Here is a 6,000-nt window from a genome sequence, read left to right as displayed (position 1 = left end):
CATGTACCCAGACCTTGCCAGTAAATTAGCACCATACCAAACACATTTGTACATATGGTTCATGGGTAATTTGCAGATTATCTATGAGAAGACCGTGCAACTGCCACAGAGGTCACCACCCAGCAAGGCTGTCCAGGGCTAATTTCAGAACAATGGGAGAGTTGCACTGACTTCAGCAGGACTGGGATGGTGCTCGCTGGATTTAGGACAGCTGCCCACTGAAAATCTCAGTATACTTCCCCCTTTGGTTAAGTAATCCAGTTTTCCATAACACTGAGCATTTTGATGTAGCATGGATGCCAACCATCCCCCAAAAATCTGCAGTCAACCAAAATTTATGGCAATGTTAAATTCATCTCATACATTTGAGCTCTAATAATACTACTTAAAAAATGGGAAGGCTGGTGGCAAGCAAACTGACCTTGTGAGCTGGCAATAGAAGAATTATTTCTTGTAAAAATTTCTGAGGCAAACATACCTTTCATAGGAGTCTCCTGCTCTGAATTACCTTAATCCAAGTCACACTGTGATGATGGAAATGACTGAACACACGAGAAAACAGAAAATAACTTTAGAAAGAGATTCCCTGTAAAGAAGCCTAACACTATGCATATGCAGTAGAAGAGCTGCCAAAAGCCCACTATGCAGACCCCTGCCTGTGGTGAGCAGCAGCCCTGCAGAGTTTCAGGGGAGAAACAAAATCCCCCAGAGCCCCTTCCCAGGAAGGAGTGAGCTGGTAAGTGGAAAAGAGGCAAGCTTGAATTCTCTGTTGCACAGGGTAAACCAGAAGCAAGTGCTGAAATCATCAGGGCTCTGCTGGCACAAGCAAGAATGATGGTGTCCTTTCCTCTATTAGTGCACAGTGCTGCAGTGGAGGACAGAACAAGCCACTGCTGCAGAATGTGGTCTGTGCAGGAGCTCCCTCCTGACTGCTCATTTGAGAAGAGACTTGCTCAGAGGGTTTTCACCAAGCTTTTAAGCCTGCCAGCTCTTCTCCTGTGCTGCCCTACGCCAATCCTGGGCAGGTGGGTTCTGGCTGCCTGACAGGAGTTGCATCACATCATATTCTGGGCACAGGTACCTTCTGCTGGTTTGTGATCCAGTTAAGTTCATGTGGCCTTGAATCCTGATGGAATCCTCTCTGCATTAAGTGCATCCCACTTATCAATGGCAAATTTGGCCACTGTTTATCCCTTCCATAGAAGTACCCAGACTGATCCAAAGCCTCTTTTGCTCCACACGCATTTGATTTCAGTGCACTTCAGGTGCAGCTCATGAAGAACAACACTTTTGTACAGTAATGCAAGTGCAAAACACTCAACTGTTCATTGCTTTTTCATGGAGAGAAGTGATTATTCTTCCCTACAGGAATCCTGACACTGTTTCTATTCCCTAAAAGGAATTTACTTTTTCCCTGTGCTTTCAAGAGGGCAAACGCTCTCTCACCAGTACAGCTGAAAAAGCCACTTCCATTTTTGATGATGCTGGATCAGAAGGATGAGGTACTCAGCTGTTTGGCTTAAGGGTAGTGAAAATCAAGACTTTCAACTTCCCTATGCCTCATCCATTCAGGGACATTCCCAGTCTGTTTTTAGAAACTCTCCAGAAACTTCTGCCCCACCATACAGTGTCTTACATAGACAGCCCACAGCTTCTATGGACCATGGTCCAGGGAGGATGATAAAATCACCTTGGCACACAAGCAGAAGAAAACGTAAAAACAATGCAAAGGGAAGTGGATAGCTGAGACTAGGAAAGTCTAAACCAAAATAATCCAGGGTGCTACTCCTCTTTCTGCCACAGACTTGCTCTGTGACCTTGGGCAAATGCCTCCTCAGGAAATGGCTCAAGTTTCTCCACTTGCCCTCTGGTCTTCTGATCAAAATGCCAAAATCTTCAGCGTAGCACCTGAAGGTTAACCACTGTGTTTGGATATCCAATCGTTTATAAACCGATTTAACTGTAATCTCAAGTGCAAAGCCTGAGATGCAAATATATCATTCAAAAACATATTTTGAAGCAACAGTCACACATGGCTATGGAAAGATGATGATAATAGTGACTGCTCACAGCAATTTGGTATTGCCCAAACTGATATCATATCATACTCAAAAGGTCTGAGCAGAAGCATCTGGGCCATCACGGCAGAGTTAAAAACAAGCCCATCGAAAATGGATAAACAATTAAAAATGTATTGAAAGAAGAAAGAAAAAGAGAAATCATTCCTAATTAATTCTAGTGCCCTGTACAACCCCAGACTATTTGTAATCCTACAGGGAACATCTTTATTGATCTGGGGGACGCTGCAGCAGACTTCTGATGCTTATCTCAGCATAAAAATAGGCTCTTGTGATGAGCAGTGATTTAATTACATGACAATCACTGCTAACAATGCATGGCGAATACCAAAAATATGCAGAGCAAGAGTGGCAGTGATAAATGCAAGGGAATGGCATTGACTTTCAGTAAAGTCGTCTATTGCCAGAGCTGGAGGGAGACTTCACCCCCCTGCTGCCCCTTCTTCTGAGGTTGTAGCTGCTGTGTGGCTCTGGATACTCACTCTGTGGAATGAGCCGACCACAGGCAGACAGAAGATGGAGGGAGAAAGCAGACAGCCATGATGAAAGCAAAATTTAGCACACAAGACACTGCATCTAACAGTCTTTTTTTGTCTGTAGGAACATATGCTCTTTCCACTGTGCATCTCCACTTGAAAATGAAGATATTTTCTTTACTTTGGGAGGTGGCAGTACTGAGCAAGAGAAAAATAAATGGTTTAACTGCACATAGACTCAGGCCCTTAGAATCAGCTGCTCTAGGTGATAGTGAGAGATCAAAAACTAGTGAGAGATCAAAAACTAGTCAAAGCCCATATTCCACATACAGTAGGTAGAAGTAGCAGCAAGTGTTTGCTCAAGAAATAATGCGGTTTTTTTCTTTTCATGTGACCCCATTAAAAAAAATATATAGGAATAAAAAGTAGTGTCGTTAAGATAATTCCCCCTTTTATTCACTTACCATTCCGAAGGTGAAGCTGAAGTACTGACCAGCATCTTTGAAGTCACTGGAACATTACAGGTGAACAGACTTTGCACTGCCCTGAAGGCATTTGGATCCAGAATCATTTTATCCCCACATCCCTTTGGGCCTCAAGGAGAATCAGGGCTAACCATACCTCTGGAAGTGTCAGGCCTAAGTCTTTAGATTTGTCACCTTCAGTTTGTAGATGACAGTTAAGCATTTAATAATAACTTACCAAAATGCAGAGATGAAGAGCAAAAAAATTATTCCTTCATCTGCCAGAAATCTACTCACAACAAATGGAGGAGAAATCCCTAACTAAACAGCCCCTAGGTCCCCTGAGGAAGCACTCCCTAGCACAGGTTCCATACCCATACCTACCCATCTACCCTCCCAATCTCTGAAGACCAGTGCCTTATTTTTCTTTTATGGACTGAAAGCCACTCTTTAAATGTGCTTGCTAAGCCATTCTAGCAGCCAGTAGTTAAGAGTGAGAGGCATAATCTGTTGACTATCTAAATTTGACCATGGTTGGTCCTGTAATGTCCAGAACTAGATATATGCACCCAGACCATGAGCCTGTCCCACCTTCCTTCTGCAAGGAAGTCCTCAAGTGTTTAGAAGGCTGGTTGCACTACAACATCAGCACAAATGAAGTTTACACCAGCATGTCTTCCAGCTCTGACTTTCTTCCCTGCAAGAGGTACATCATCTTTTTCAGCCAAGAGGGAATTTGCAGGTGTTCAATCCAACACACGGGAACCGACTGGCAAATGTTCATTCACGTAAAATTTAACAAGAATCACCAGCCCTCAGGTGAAAGCCACGCTGAGAGTTTGAACTTGTGCCCACCCAGGTGCTGCTGCTGCAAATACTGAGACCTGAATGCCACCTCCTGCTTCTTTGTGCTCAGTTTCATGATTTATGTTAGAAGAGAATGTCTCTTATTCAAAACAAAATGACCTTCTAAATTCTCTTGAAATGCTGCATTGTTTTCAGTCAAAGTATCACAGAGAAAAGTAGATTAAAAATGCTATAATCTCAAGAGGCTGTTTTTTCATTCCAACACTATTTCTAAATGCTTGTGAATATTTACTTTAATCATAAACATATCCTTTGCTCACAAGTTCCTTGAACAATATAATTACTGTGGCTGCTGAGGGTCTTCCCTACTGTCAGGTAGATACTTTGTCCCAAAATTGTATTTTTCCTGTCTTAGCCAAATTTAGAATGATTAAAACAGTCCAACAGATTAACCATCATTTGTAGTACCTCAGCTTCCTTCTGAGTTGGTAACTTTTAGGATGCTGAGGAGCACATATTCTTATCATGCCTCCATGTGATTTGAAGGGGGAGATGCACCAGGGTCGTGACTTATGTAGCTTTACAGATAAACTGCAAGTACAGCATTAAGTAAGAACAGGATTCACTAGTAACACATGCCATAGTCTCTAAAGCCAAAGCTAACATTTCCAAAACAGTCTATCAGCTTAGTAAAAGGATGGAAAATCTAAAGGTTAAGGTTCGGTTAGAATGTATTTTGTCAATTTTTTTCTTAAGGTTCAGAGACGCCAAATTTCCTTCTTGATGTGAACCTACTGGTCTGATGAGAAAATAACTCCAGTTCCCCTTGCGGTAACGCCTGCAGGATCAGGCCCTCCAAATTAAAAATATAAAATAAAACCTAGCCCCATGTAGAGTACAGGAAATTAAATGGCAAGTCTCTGTGTTCAAGTGGGACAGCCCAATTCAGGGAGTTGTTAGCACTCTTACCCCAGGCAGGGAATTAGCAGCAGCCAGTCTAATTTCTATGGGAGCAGCAGTTTCCCCTTCCCATGCACACGGGTGTCAGTGCTGGTCTGCTGGGCAGGGCTCTCCACTGGGATCCCTGGGCTGCAGGGCAAAGCCTGGGCTCTCCACAGCTTTGTCGGGCCTCAGGAGGGGACTGGGGGGGGGAAGCAGAACCAGGGCTGAAGGTTAAAACTGGAGCTTTGCAAGCAGATGAAAAGGAAAGGTGTGTGACATTTCCACCAGCTGTGCTTTATTCAGTTGTTTGCTTGCTTCCCACAAGGTGCACTTCAGTGACTGAGTTTCACTGACAGTGCTCCATAGGGCAGCCGAGTCCTCAGTCCTATTCATGATTATTCAAGAAACCAACTTTCAGCAGAAGCTTTTGTTTGGGCAAACATGAGTACACACTGCATTTGCACATACACGTCAAACCCAGGCATTTACACACTGTACAGTTAGTGGATATGCTTCATATTCCCATATCTCCATGATTCTAAAATCCAAAAGACACATAGTTAGATTTAAATTTCCAAATGGCTTCTGGTCTCAGAGACTTTAGACTGCAAATGCACTGAAACGTCTTTTTAATCCTTAAATTAAAAATATAAGTTTATAATTTCTATGCTGTACATTGAACAGATTAGCAATGTAAATGCTGATAATCTGCACAGGCAAATGGACACACAGATATCAACTAATATTCTTGTTTTAAGATCCAAATGAAAAATTTGAATATAGAGTTTGATGACTGTAGAATGCAGTAAGTGCACATAACCCTCTTCTCCTTTAGGCAGGGCCTAGGAAATCCCACTGAAGAGTTTTATGTAGGTGGGGTAAGGTTTTACCTCATCTCCTGCTGCAGCACAGATATACTTATGCTCCTTACTCCAAGTAAATTCCAGTGTTAGCTGTTACACTGCTCTGCCAAGGGATGTACTTGCTTACCTAGTCAGATAGTAAATATTATAGCACAGTATTTTGCAAAGAATGGGAAACATATGTCCTAAACCAGATAAATTAAAAGCATCAGCTTAACCTCAGATGTTTATTGCATTTCAAACAGCAGTTATCAAAAAAAGGGCTCATTACAACATATATAGGTACTGGACCATCCAAACCCCTTCATTTGGTATGTCCCCAGTGCAACAATTAACACAAATTATTCTGAAACCCAACATATCTACATCC

The sequence above is a fragment of the Manacus candei genome, unplaced genomic scaffold (assembly GCF_025592945.1).
Source record: "Manacus candei isolate 608988 ecotype Guabito, Panama unplaced genomic scaffold, ASM2559294v1 h1tg000046l, whole genome shotgun sequence".
Classification (NCBI taxonomy): domain Eukaryota; kingdom Metazoa; phylum Chordata; class Aves; order Passeriformes; family Pipridae; genus Manacus; species Manacus candei.
Note: the sequence above shows the minus strand (reverse complement) of the source record.